The sequence below is a fragment of the Pelmatolapia mariae genome, linkage group LG5 (genome assembly GCF_036321145.2).
Source record: "Pelmatolapia mariae isolate MD_Pm_ZW linkage group LG5, Pm_UMD_F_2, whole genome shotgun sequence".
Classification (NCBI taxonomy): domain Eukaryota; kingdom Metazoa; phylum Chordata; class Actinopteri; order Cichliformes; family Cichlidae; genus Pelmatolapia; species Pelmatolapia mariae.
In genome coordinates, this window is record NC_086231.1 from 36,654,040 (window position 1) to 36,668,704 (window position 14,665).

General features: G+C 41.6%; 1 protein-coding gene across 2 annotated transcripts in view; it reads left to right on the forward strand.

Annotated features, from left to right (window-relative positions):
• Positions 1-14,665, forward strand: part of LOC134628176 (receptor-type tyrosine-protein phosphatase gamma-like) — a 470,111-nt gene that overhangs the window by 87,333 nt on the left and 368,113 nt on the right. The gene's annotated exons all lie outside the window — the stretch shown is intronic.

The following is a 14,665-nucleotide window of genomic DNA, read 5'->3' on the forward strand; positions in this document are numbered from 1 at the left end:
CTATACTTATACGTAAGACCACTCCGTTTATTTTTGGGTCTGACTGATCCGGGTGGGAGATTTGTTCCTGTTTCTGGGTCCATTAACTCTTTTCCACTGGTTTTGCTAAACATTTATGCACCTAATTATGACTGCCCTGACTAGTTTTCCAATGTATTTGACCTAATTTATGAATGCAATAACTCTAATATAATTTCAGCAGCTATTTTGATCTTGTTCTGGACAGATCATCTACAAAAATAACCCCTATTACTAGATCCGTGGCAGTTCTGAACAACCTGGTAAAACTACACAACATAGTAGATGTTTGGAGGCTTCAGCATCCAAATGACAGGTAATATTCCTTTTTTTTCCATCTGTACATGGGAGCTTTACCAGAATTGATTACTTTGTCAGAGATTGTAGATTATTACCCAGTATTATCAGCTCTACTTGTCATCAAATCATGATTTCCGACCATGCCCAACTTAATATGAAAATAGATTTTAATTTACAGCCTCAAACTTTCAATTGGAAATTCAGTTCCACCCTTCTGTCAGACAAAACTTTCACCACTTATGTTTCTACTGAGATTTCAGGATTTCTTAAAACACAATGAGAACGGTGGGGTCTCTGACTTGACTCTTTGGGAAGCGTTAATGCATGGCAAAATGATCTCCTTTCAAACATTCTCGAAAAAGACGAGATTAAATTGTCTGTCCCAAATCGAGTATGAATTATCAACATTAGAGGAGGTACTTCGCCAATCTAATAGTGAGGACATCTGTAATGTTATTCTAAAACTAAAACTTGAACACAATCATATTTTGGGATCCCAAGTCAGAAACGATATTCTGAAATTGAAACAAAGACACTTTGAACTGAGAGGTAAATTACTTGCCAGACAATTAAAAGATGTCTGGCAAGTAATTTATCGGTGAATTAAATACTAGCCTGATTAAAGATAGATTTGTGGAATTTTTCAGCCAGCTGTACCCTTCTAAATTGAACGCCACAGACTCTGAGCTTTCTAGCTTTCTTAACTATCTGAATATATTCCAACCCTTACAGAATCTGCCAGCCAAGTGCTTGAAGCTGATTTTAGCATCACAGAAATCAAAGCTGCTATCTGTTCTTTCCCAAGCGGTAAAGCATGTAGACCTGATGGGTTCAACATAGAATTTTATAAAGCCCATGATATAAAATTGCTCCACTTTTACTCAGGATGGTGAACTGCTCCATCGCACGGGGCTCTTTTCCAGATAGCACGTTTATCTTCTTACTAAGAATTCCAGAGATCCCACCAATGCGGCTTCATATCGCCTGCTTAGTCTATTAAATTGCGATAAAAAAAATAAATTCAGTTCAATTTAATTCAATTCAATTCAATTTTATTTCATTTATACAGTGCCAAATAAAAACAAAAAGTCACCTCAAGGCACTTTATATCGTAAGGTAGACCCTACAATAATGCATACATCTTGTCTGATGATTTCCTGATAACATTTACAATAATTGATTACACAGCAGTGGGGAGTAGACTTCATCACAGTAGATGTCTTTCTGAAAGTGTTGTAACTAAGTTTAAGAATATAATCCACCCACTGTTATCATCTTCAATGATAACAGCTGCTGTCCGTGATGGTGTTGTGTCCCCTTTTCCTGACCCAAGTGTTGTAAATGTCCTGTTGTGGTGTGAGAGGTACTCCACAGATGAGTTGTGCCATTTTAATGACACGCCAGCGAGCCTTCCTGTCCTGAGTGGTGCAGTTCCCGTACCACACTGCAGTAGAGTTTGTCAGGATACTCTCCACTGTGCATCTGTAAAAGTTGCTGAGAAGTTTGGAGGTTAATCCAAATTTTCTCAGCTTCCTTAGGAAGAAGAGTCGTTGTTGAGCCTTCTTGATGATCTGCCGTGTGTTATGGGTCCAGGTGAGATTCTCACTGATGTGGTTGAAGAGGAATTTGAAGATCAATAAATAAATGAAGCAGAGTGGATGGTAAATAAAGCTGCTATTCAACCACTGGTTTTGTATGATTGAAAATACCAGTATGACTGAGTCAAAAGGGTGAATAAATCATACTATAGTGTAGACGAACTGGATTGGATGCACTGGGGGATCTCCAGGGAGGAGTAGAAACCTAAGAAAAAGACATAAAAACTCAAATGTTGAGGAGACTTACCTGTTCTTCCTCCAGGACTTGGTGGTGAGCAATTTCACCATCTTGAAGAAAGGACTTGATTCAAATTCAGCTTACAATAATACAGAGAAAAACACAGCAATCAGATGATCGCCTATGCCCAAGCGTTTTGGCAACAGTGGGAATGAAAAACTCCAATTTAACATGAACAAACCTCAGGCCGAACCAGATTTGGTGAGGGGTGCCATCTGTCCCGACCGGTTGGGACGAGGGTGTGGAAGAGAGCCACATCTATGCCACAACTATGAAACAGCTTGATTAAAGAGTGAGGGGGATCTGAATCAGGTAGTGACGTGACTGAAGTCTGAACAGAAGCTCTGGTGGTGAAGCATGCTGAAATTTTTGAGACTGGAAGCTTAAGGGTGAGTTTATCTTGAAATAAAAGATGGAGAGGGAAGAGGACAATTTTTTAAATTAATGTTTAGATATGAATCGCCTAGACCAACGAGCCATGGACGAGCCCCCTTCACATCGCAAGCTTTGAGTTTCACGGAAACCTTTGGCAAGTGTAATTCCTTCTGGGTCATTGTAAATATGAGGAGGCAGCACGGTGGCACGGTGGTTAGCACTGTTGCCGCACAGCAAGAAGGTCCTGAGTTCAATTCCACCATCAGGCTGGGGTCTTTCTGTGTGGAGTTTGCATGTTCTCCCCGTGTTTGCGTAGGTTCCCTCTGGGTACTCCGGCTTCCTCTCACCATCCAAAGACATGCAGTTTGTGGGGATAGGTTAATTGATTAATCTAAATTGCCCATAGGTGTGAGTGTGGTTGGTTGTCTGTTAGACTGGCGACCTGTCCAGGGCGTACCCCGCCTCTCGCCCTAAGACAGCTGGGATAGGCTCCAGTGCCCCCTGCGACCCTGAAAAGGATAAGCGGAAGTGAATGGGGGATGGGATGTTTAGATATATGAGCTTTAAAAAGCCAAGAACAGTTAGAATAACTGTGAAATGAAATACCTCTCTTTTAAGACCTGCTGTAAAAGGTCTACGGTCCGGTGTGAATCCTTAACAGAAGAATATTTACAGGAGACCTGACCAGATCATGGATGGTGCATCTTCTGACTCCAGTACTGACAGCCAGTTTTAGAGCGAACAGCAGAGGAAGGTGATCTCTAAAGGAGTTTCTCAGGTTATAATTTTGCAGAGATGGCAAGGGACTGGGGTCACTTTATGACTGGATGGAACAGAGAGAGGAGTTCTGATGGATGGGTGGATACATGCAGCAGACCGGATTGTTGGGCAGCAAGAATGATTGCTAAAAGGTTCCCCGGGGTGGCCGGTGGCATTTGGTCTCTCTGAAGCACCTGCCATGTCATTCAGAGACAGAAGTTTGGGGTTCTTGGATTGCCATGAAGGGAGCCATTTTGTCAAGAAGGCTATTTTGAGCATATGGATGGATAAGTAAGATTCTATTACTTGTATAAGATAAGCTGCATTGAAGTTTTGATGGGAGTTCACACGAAAACGAGAACGAGCAGCGTGTTGTAGTGATGGGACGTACGGTGGCTTCGGAGTGCATGTTGAGAAATCCAGGAAGGCATTTATGAAGCACGTTTCAAAGTTTGCTTGGGCGAGTGACGTCACTGATGGCGTCTGAAGCTTTGCTGTTTCAGAATGTGGTTCGAGTGTTGGTGTGATTTGTGAACATATATCTATAAAGCGCAATTGATTCCCACAAAATTTGCCTGTTAGTGTTTGTGTTGGAGTTTCAACAGTGATATAGAGGAGCTTGTTTTCATGGAGCCTGCTGAAAGGAGAAGGGATTCCCCTATATGACAACACTTTGAGCTGGGAAAAATGAAGTGTGATACTACTATTATATTTAAAAGTCTGGGTTTTTTCATTTGAAGATGAAGTGTTTGTTGTGTGCCAAGCAACTGGGGTACAACAACAACACCTGATCTATGGGTATCATGTAGACAGAGGTGTATTTGCTTAGTATATTAAAGGTATTAAATTTATTTTAATCTGAAGCGACCTTAAACAAACAGTTTGTGAAAATGAAAAGTAAAACAGAACAAAACAAATAACAGTAAGCAACTTATAGACTCTTTCTGTAAGTCATGTTAGTTCAAGTAACACAAGTGAATGTCATGGCAGCACCAACCTTCCTGCTGCTTTGTGCAGTTTTATGACTACGATAATGGTTTAAGACATGCCTACATAATAGCGAGACCATCTACCACAAAAGCCTGTAGAAATTAGCACACCATTCAGTGTGCTAATAACATTGGAAACAGTTGAATTTGGTTTGCTAAGGAAATCTGGCACAAAAAAAATCACTAGTATGAAGACTTTTTGCCCTGTGGAGTGGTACTGGTGATGCTGCTGCAGAACAGTTCCAGTGTTGAAATCATGGCATGTGTGGGGCTTTGGAGAGTGTGATTGTGGGGGCAGGCAGGTTACTGATGACAGGAACAACAGACAAATGGATGAAAAGGAACTGAGTGAAAGACAAGAAACAAAAGGGGTAAGGGAAAAAGAAAATAAGTTCAGTGAAGATGAAGAAGGGGGTAAGAGACAGGTCCAGACATAATTACATTTGCTATTCTGAGCAGTATTGGGAATCAATAATGTAATTCATAGAAAAGCCATAGAGCTGCCTCCCACTGGCATTCACAGACATGAGGCATGCTTACACACACACCAATTAACCCAGGGTGGGGGGTGAGGTGTGTGTGTGTGTGTGGGGGGGGTCATCTTGAGCCTTTAAATCTTCCCTACAACATGACATGTCCTTACTCTGCTCATTTCACATCCGACTCACAAAAACACAGAGTCACAGTCAAAATGGCATTTCCTGTTTGTGATGCCGATTCCCTACTGAGGCCCAACGGCACATATACCAGCAAAGAGCAAAACTCAACACTGCAGTGATGGAACCATGGTCATTAGCAAGTGTTCTTTTGTCTAGTGCGTAAATTCATTTCTTAGTCCTGTAGTAGTTGTAACCCTGTACAGCACACCTCTTCATCCTATACATGCTGCAGTTCTCCTGTGCAAATTCACTCACGTGGTCTGGCCCGATGCTTTATGCTGCTGCAGTCTTTGCGATGTGTTTGTGAGAGAACTAGACTGCTGCTTTGCCAGCTCAGGTGAGTTTATTTTTTCAAACTCGTTTATGTAAAAATAAGTTCAGTACAGCCAGCTTATACACACACGTCATCACATCACACACTTTTAGGAGGAGAGAGGGGAAAGAACAGCAGGGCATGAGAAACCACCTCGGAGCCCCCGCAACTTAGCTGAAGATCTGCATGTTACAATAAATTGCTGTACTCGACAAGAAAACAGAATTTCGTGCCAAAAAACATCCGACAACATAAGATAATATCTAAAAGTGCAATAAGTAAGGTTTGACCCATTTTTAGCAAACCTGATGACGTGGACTCAGAATCAGTTCTTTGAGGCTTCCAAGGCTGGGGACCTAACTTGCATTAAATGAAGCTGACTCATACCCAAAACTGCTACAGAACTATGTAATTTTCACAGTGAACATAATAGTGTTTAAGCAGTATATTTCATTTTATGTACTGGTTTGTTGTGTATCGCAACTGAAACAGCCTATCTTACTGAAGCACATTGTTTACACAGCTTGTTGTCTGTGGGGGTCTCAGTGTTTTTCTTCCTTTGTTCATGTGGGTATTAGTCCAAAACTTGTGTTGATCATAATTATTCATAGTCAGCTATAAATAAATAAAGAATTGTTCAATGCTTATATGTGTTGATATCAAGATGTGATTGTACCAAAAGTGGCCATTAGGTGTCACTGTGTAGAAATGTGTCAGATTGTATCAAAAACTCTACAGGGTGGGCCATTTATATGGATACACCGTAATAAAATGGGAATGGTTGGTGATATTAAAGTCCTGTTTGTGGCACATTAGTATATGTGAGGGGGCAAACTCCTCAAGATGGGTGGTGACCATGGTGGCCATTTAGAAGTCGGCCATCTTGGATACAACTTTTGGTGAACGCAGTAACCGGGTCATTGCAGCAGATTTCAATGCAAGACACCCTACGAGACCACCCATCTCCCATGCTACAGTTAGCAAACTGCTTGCTAGGTTTCGTGATATTAGCTACTCACAAATGGCACCCTTACAAACTCCAGCTACTGCAGCATCTCAACGAGGATGACCCAGATCGGCGCACAGAATTTGCAGAATGGGCAAAACAAAAATTGGAACAGGACCCTCAGTTCACGCAGAAGATTTTGTTCAGTGATGAGGCAAACTTTTATGTGAATGGTGAAGTTAACAAACAAAACCACTGCTATTGGTCTGACACTAACCCACATTGGATGGATCCCTCCAAGACTGTTGGAACAACAAAAGTGATGGTTTGGTGTGGTATATGGGGTACAACAATAGTGGGTCCATTCTTCATCAATGGAAACCTCAAGGCCACTGGATATTTGAAATTGCTATATGATGATATGTTTCCCTCTTTATGCACTGAAGCTGGCACGTTCCCTGAGTTTTTCCAGCAAGATGGTGCACCACCACATTATGGGTGCCAGGTCCGAGCATTCCTAGATGAACAGTTTCCTGGAAAGTGGATTGGTCGTCGTGGGCCAGTTGAATGGCCCCCAAGGTCTCCCGATCTGACCCCCTTAGACTTCTATCTTTGGGGTCATCTGAAGGCAATTGTCTATGGTGTGAAGATACGAGATGTGCCGCACCTGAAACTACGGATAATGGATGCCTGTGCTGGCATTTCTCCTGCGGTGTTGCTATCAGTGTGTGAAGAGTGGGAGAAGAGGGTTGCATTGACAATCCAACACAATGGGCAGCACATTGAACACATTTTATAAGTGGTCAGAAACTTGTAAATAACTCATGAAAGAATAAAGTTATGTTGAAACCAAGCACACCATTGTTTTTCTTGTGACATTACCAATAAGTTTGATGTGTCACATGGCCCTCTTCCTATTGAAAAAACAAAAGTTGTATCCAAGATGGCCGACTTCTAAATGGCCACCATGGTCACCACCCATCTTGAGGAGTTTGCCCCCTCACGTATACTAATGTGCCACAAACAGGACTTTAATATCACCAACCATTCCCATTTTATTACGGTGTATCCATATAAATGGCCCACCCTGTAGTACAATGAACAAAAGGTTCAGTGTTTTATAAAACATATCTTGACTCTTCACTAAATTAAAAGTAATTTTTTTTAAATGACATTTAAATTAATTTAAAAAATAATTTCCATAATAAAAAAACCATGCAATTTGGCACTATATAAGTAAAAAGGCGTACTCTGCAACAGACTGGCGACCTGTCCAGGGTGTACCCTCCCTCCTGCCCTAAGATAGCTGGGATAGGCTCCAGCGCCCCTGCGACTCTGGGGGCACTGGAGGATGGATGGATGGATGGACAAGTAAAATGGATCCAATGAACTGCAGCAATGAACAACAATTAAAACCTGTGTTCTCAGAGTGTGAACTGTTGTCATAGTAACATGAGCACAGGCTTTTAGGCATCCATATTTTTGTGTTTTTTATTTTATTTGTGTCCTGTTATGATGCCAGAAGTTTAAAACAAAGTTGAGTTGGTTAAAATGTAAAAGAACAAACAAACAAACAAACAAACAAACAAAAAAACTTTTGACAATAAAAATAAGATCTCAGGGGGAAATTCATAGTTCATCTGCTATTTGTATGAGAACTGAAATGCCTGATGGCTGTGGGTGCGAATGATTTTCTGTATCTCTCCGTTTTACAACGAAGACAGAGGAGTCTTCCAGTACTTATGGGGGTTTTTTTGTTCCATGAAGATGATGTAAAGTGGGCGATCCGAGTTATTCAGGATGGCTTCTAACATCTCTATGGTGCATCTTTCCACCAGGTAACTTTGCCCCTTATTGTATAGTTCATTTGTATTCAGGGACCAGTCTAGTTTGTTATGTGGGTTTAAACCTAGATATCTGTATAGTTTTATTACCACCTCTATCTCCACCCCAACAAACTTTCACAGGCTGGAAAGGGGAATCTTCGGAAAGCTATTGTCATTTCCTTGGTCTTAGAGGTGTTAAAAATGACGGTTTTTGTGACTCTAGTCACCGAAGGCTTTTACAAGATTCCTGTGTTCATAATCCTGTCAATTTCTGATGCACACCACTTTGGCAATGTCATTCGAGTATTCCTGTATTTGAAGTCTGCTGTGTAAAATGTGAAAAGGATTGAAGCAGGGTCATTCTCCTGTTTGTATGTAAACTGCCTGGCATCACATTTGTCTTTGATCTCAAGTTTCAGTTGGTGTTGAATCAGCCTTTCCAAGATTTTCATGTTATGTGATTGTGATAGAAAGGCCTCAAAGGGCACAGCGTTGCTGCCACAGGAATGTTTTGTTTACAGTGTAGTAATCTTTTTCTGCTTGTGCAGCTTTCCAGCTGCCTTACTCGAGTGCAGCACAGCTCACTTGTCAGGTCCTTGCATTTTATTCAAGTAGGGTAGGCATGATTAGATGGTGGGGGTCAGCTGTGTTGGTGAGCTTCCCCTCATATCACAATCATAAACCCACTGCTCCACCCCTCCCATGAAGCTGAGCCACAATACAACACCCCGCCACATATCACCATCACTCGACTAGCTGACAGCCCCCTCCCAACAAGAGGGAGAGGAAATCAACCACAACCATCTGTGACCCCGGCATATAAAACATCTTGAACTTAAAAGGCCATACCAGCAGGTGATCTGGGCGATCATGCAATGGAGCTACTGGATGCAGCTGGGCATGATCTGAACTGAAGGTGAAAGGACAGTCCAGGAGGTAATAGAGAGGGGGAGTCAACCACCCACTAGGATTGCCAGACATTCCTTTTCAGTGGTGCTTTACGGGGCTTCCTGCTCTAACAGCTTCTGGCTAATGTGTGTAACCGGGTGGTCGATCCCCACCTGCTGGGACAAAGCGGCCCCCAGCCCTCTGTTCAAGAAATCAGACTGTAGGATGAAAGGAAGTGAAAAGTTAGGAATGTGGGGCAAGGGTTCCCTACAGAGAGCCTTCTTCAGGGGCGTGGCTATGGCGCTGAACTGAACATACAGCTTTTGGTGAGCTCCTGGCGTAAAATCCTTAAAATTATACTTCTACTCCACGAACAGTGAAATTTACCACCTGTGGCCATTTAGTATAATATCACGCAAAAATATGCCAGCGAAGAAGGCACTAAATAAAGTTAAAACTAACCCTTCTCCAAATGAGGACGATGACGTATCGTATGCAAGTAGTCAAGCTAACTCAGCAGAAGATGCTAGTCCTGAGCCAAGCGTAGGTGAGAATACTGAAACGGCCCACAACATGGATGTCATTCAGATTCTCGACGAGATCAGAAATGACTTTTCCACGAAAATTGAAAGCCATACAGGATGTTAAGAGGGATGTGCAGGATTTCTCAGCACGCATGGATGAAGCAGAAGTGCGAATTAGCAACGTAGAAGACACAGTTAACTCGGAGAAAAACAAGTCTGATGCGCTTGCTGAACAAGCTCGAAAACTGCTCTCGCCGATCCAACTTGCGACTAGTTAACTTGCCGGAGAAAATGGAAGGAAATAATGCAGTGGCTTTCCTGGAGAAGTGGCTCCCTGAGGCGCTGGGACCTGAAACATTTCCGACACCACTCTACATTGAAAGAGCACACAGGTTGCCCGGCTGGCCGCAAAGTTTTTAAACTTTCAGGATAAAATCCGAGTGATGCGAGCAGCCAGGGCCAAAGGCAAAGTTACCTGTGGCAGAAGGGAGATTTTGTTTTTGCCAGACCTATCGGAATCAGTTTATCGAGTCTGTTGGCATCTGCGACCCTCAGCCTGCTCCCCCAGCATGCAACAGCATAGAGGATTGCACTGGCCACAACAGACTGGTAGAAAATCCTGAGCATTTTCTGGCAGATGTTGAAGGACCTCAGTCGCCTCAAAAAATAGAGACGACTCTGGCCCTTTCTGTAAAGTGCTGTGGTGTTTGTAGCCCAGTCCAGTTTATTGTCAATGTGTACTCCAAGATATTTATAGTCCTCCACAATGTCAACACTGACCCCCTGGATTGAAACAGGGGTCAAGTGTTTCCTGGTCTTCCTGAAGTCCACGATCAATTCCTTGGTCTTTGCCACGTTGAGCTGCAGATGATTCTGCTCACACCACGTGACAAAGGAGTCGACCACAGCCCGGTACTCCGTCTCATCATCCCTGCTGATGCATCCAACCACCGCGGAGTCATCAGAAAACTTCTGAAGATGGCAGGTCTCTGTGCAGTGGCTGAAGTCTGTGGTGTAGAGGGTGAAGAGGAAGGGGGAGAGGACAGTCCCCTGTGGTGCCCCTATGTTGCTGATTACCTTGTCAGACACACACTGTGGGAGACGTACATATTGTGGTCTTCCTGTCAGGTAATCAACAATCCAGGACACCAGAGAAGCATCCACCTGCATCGCTGCTAACTTATCACCCAGGAGGGTCGGCCTGATGGTGTTGAAAGCACTGGAAAAGTCAAAAAACATGACCCTCATAGTGCTCGCCGGCTGGTCCAGATGGGTGTAGACACGATTTAGCAGGTAGATGATGGCGTCCTCTGTTCCGAGACGAGGCTGATAGGCAAATTGAAGGGGATCCAGATGTGGTCTGACAATTTTTGTTGTTGTTGGTGGTGGTGGTGGGGTTTTTTGCTTTTTGTTTGGTTTTTTTTGGCTCCTTTGTCCCCAGTAGTAATGGGTTCTTTACTTGTGCTATAAGCTGCAGGAGAGACTCTAATGAACATTTTAGATATGCATGTTCGTGAAAATATTTACTATCGCCGGGAGACATAAAGAACTTATTAGTTATATTTTATTCTTTTAAGATTGCTGGTGTGGTCTTACACGCTCCCTTATTTACACTGGAGCGGTGCGTGCACGTAACACCACCCCAAAGTCAGGGGGAGGGAGGGAGGGCTGTCTGGTTCGGGGTGACAGCTAAGGGGATTTGTTTATGGCAGATTTTCAGTTTTTTGTTTGTTTTTTCAATACTCCTCAAAACATGTTGTTTTTTACTGGTGCTTCCCCTATGTAACACACATAGGAAATCAACAACATCTCTCTCAACTTTAAGAAAAAAAAAAGATACTAAGTGATACAATCATGAGTATTGTTTGGTTCAGATGACTCCAAATAAGACGTTTAAATTTACTTCTTGAAATGTAAGGGGGATGGTAAAAATGACTAAGCTAAAGCAGGTTATTGCCAGGCTTAAGCATCTGAAGTCCTCAATAGTTTTTATCCAGGAGACCCATCTACTCAGAAACGACTTGGTGAAAGTACAAAGGAGATGACCAGGCAAAGTACTAGCGTCCTGTTTCCCCTCTCATTCTAGAGGGGTTATGGTGTTAATTCATATCTCAGTGCCCTTTCAGGTAAATAACACTATTTATGACAGAGCGGGTAGATTTTTGGTGGTCCAGTGTACCTTCTTGAAAGAAAATATAAATTTAGTTAATGTCTACGGCCCCAATGATGATAACCCATTGTTTTTTGAGAATTTGTTTTTGTTATTGGCCACCCTTACTGGTAAAATAATATTGGCAGGTGACTTTAATTGTGCCTTAGACCCGAAGATTGATCGCTCGTCAGGGACAGATACCTCACATTCGCAAACAAGAAAGAAACTACTTCAATATATAAAAGATTTGAATCTCTGTGACCCCTGGAGGACTCAGAATCCTACCAAAAGGGAATACTCATGCTACTCTTCAACATTTAAAACCCACTCTCAAATAGATTTTTTTCTTATCTCCTCATCTTTGTTACCTAGTGTAACTGACTGTATTTACGATAGTATTGTTCTGTCAGATCATGCCCCAGTCTCGGGATTTTATAATGTTGTACAAGTGAACAGACACTCTTTTAACTGGTACTTACACCCTAAATGGTTACAAGATTCTGACTTTATAAAATTCATAGGAGAACACATTGATCTATACTTCTCAATCAATAAAAATCAAACCAATGCAACCACCAGATGGGAAGCATTTAAAACATATATTAGAGGACAAATGATAAGCGTCACCAGTTCTAAATTTAATAAATTCAGACGGACAATGAATGAATTGGACTCTAACATTGGAGAACTTGAGAGAGAGGTTATTAAAGACGATTCGAAACAAACAAAACAGGAGCTACTCACCTTTAAAGCAGAATATGAGGAGCTGTCCTTGTTTAAAGCTGAAGACAGTCTAATTAGATTGAAACAAACTTTTTATGATCAGGGTGAAAAGCCGGGTAAATTGTTGGCCTGGCAGATTAAGAAGCTTGAATCTGACAGGGCCATTAATACAATTAGGAATGAACGTGGAGAATTACTTACGGACCCCACAGAAATGAATGATTCTTTTGTCTCATATTATAAATCGCTATATAATTCAGGCGTCTTACTTGACTCTGAATGCATAAATAGTTTCCTTGATGGCCTGACCATTCCTTGTATTTCTGAAGATACAAAAATTGCTTTGGAGAAGGATTTGGATCTGAATGATGTCTCTAATGCCATCACAAGCATGAAAGGAGGTCAAACAGCTGGCCCAGATGGGCTCCTGATAGATATTTATAAACTATTTAAAGAGAAAATAATAGCCCCATTGTTGGATGTGTATTTGGAATCCTTTAAAACAGGGAGTCTCCCTGCTTCATTACGAAATGCTCTGATCACTCTTTTTCTAAAGCCAGGCAAAGAGGCCACTGAACGAGGTTCATATAGACCCATATCACTTTTAAATTCCAATGCAAAGATTATAGCAAAAGTTTTAGTGATGAGACTAGAAAGGGTACTACCTGCCATTATACATACGGACCAAAGTGGTTTTGTGCAAAACAGCTCTCGATGCAGAAAAAGCATTTGACTGAGTGGAATGGCCCTATATGCTCAAGGTGCTTAAACGATTTGGATTTGGTGAACATTTTTGTAGATAGGTCAAAATAATACTTGTTGATACTACTGCAATGATATCTACTAATAACTTGATCTCTCACCCTTTTGAATTGTTTCGAGGTACGAGACAAGGGTCACCAATTTCGCCTCTTCTTTTCGTTTTAGCCATGGAACCACTGGCGATAGCGGTTAGATCACACACCTCAATTCACGGCATTAAGACCATGGATATTGAACACAAGATAGCAATGTATGCTGATGATACTATTTTGTTTCTATCACAGCTTGCAGAAACAATCCCTGCTTTCTTGGAATTGATTAATCAATTTGGTACAATCTCGGGATTCAAAGTGAACAGAGAAAAATCATCAATTATGTTTTTAAATGTTAATGAGAGGAGGAAACCATTAGTATCCCACCCATTTGTGAATGCCGCAGAAGAATTTCGATACTTGGGTATCAGAATAACTCCAACTATAAGCAAACTTAGTTCAACCAACTATGAACCCATGGTAGCAGAATTGGTGGAAGAGATCAACAGATGGACAACATTGCCTATATCTATGCTGGAAAGAATAAACATAATAAAGATGACCATATTACCCAAATTCCTATATGCTTTTCAATCAATTCCACTAGCCCCGCCTCCTTCTTTTTCCCCAAAAACCAGAAAGCTTCTCTCTAATTTTATTTGGAACAACAGGAAGCCAAGACTTAGACTCTCTCTCCTCTACTTGCCCTATGATAGGGGAGGGCTACAGTTGCCAAACCTAGAATGGTATTATTGGGCTGCTCAGCTGAGGGCCACAATGTTTTGGTTTTCTAAATACGTTTTCTTGCCCTGGGTAGAAATTGAAAAACTGTCTGCAAAAGGTGTGGCGCTGGATAATTATATATATTCAACAACGCTTAAGAATTTAAAGAAAAATACTACTAATCCCTTTGTAAAAAATTCTATTGTGGTTTGGCACACAGTTCAAAAAATACTGGATGATCCCATGGGGTTATCCTGTTTTTCCCCAATCTGACGTAATGAGCTCTTTACTCTGGCACATAAGGACATGGGTTTTAAAATATGGTTGCATAAGGGCATAGTGAAAGTACAAGATGTATATAAGGATCATAATCTTATGTCATTCAGCGAGTTGAGGGCAAAGTTTGATGTACCTCAGAAACACTTCTTCAAATATCTACAACTTAGAAGCTTTATTCTGGCTCGATTGAATAATTCAATGCAACAGCCCCCATTTTCCATCCTAGAAAAGCTTGTTACAAAAAATTGTTTTGGTGAAAGACTGGTCACTCAGTTTTATAACATGTTGGTTGAAAAGCATAGAGACACCTCAGACAGTAAGAGACAGGAGTGGATACAAGACTTACAAGAAGATACTTCATCCATCGAGTGGAGTAAAATAACACACACCCAAACCATCAACACCCGATTGAGAATGACTCAATTTAACTGGATAATGCAAACATATGTCTCCCCTGCAAAACTAAATAAATTTGATCCTAATGTATCGGACATATGTTATAAGTGTACCGATCAAAAGGGGCCATTGTACCACTGTTTGTGTCCACTGCTCTGTCCACTG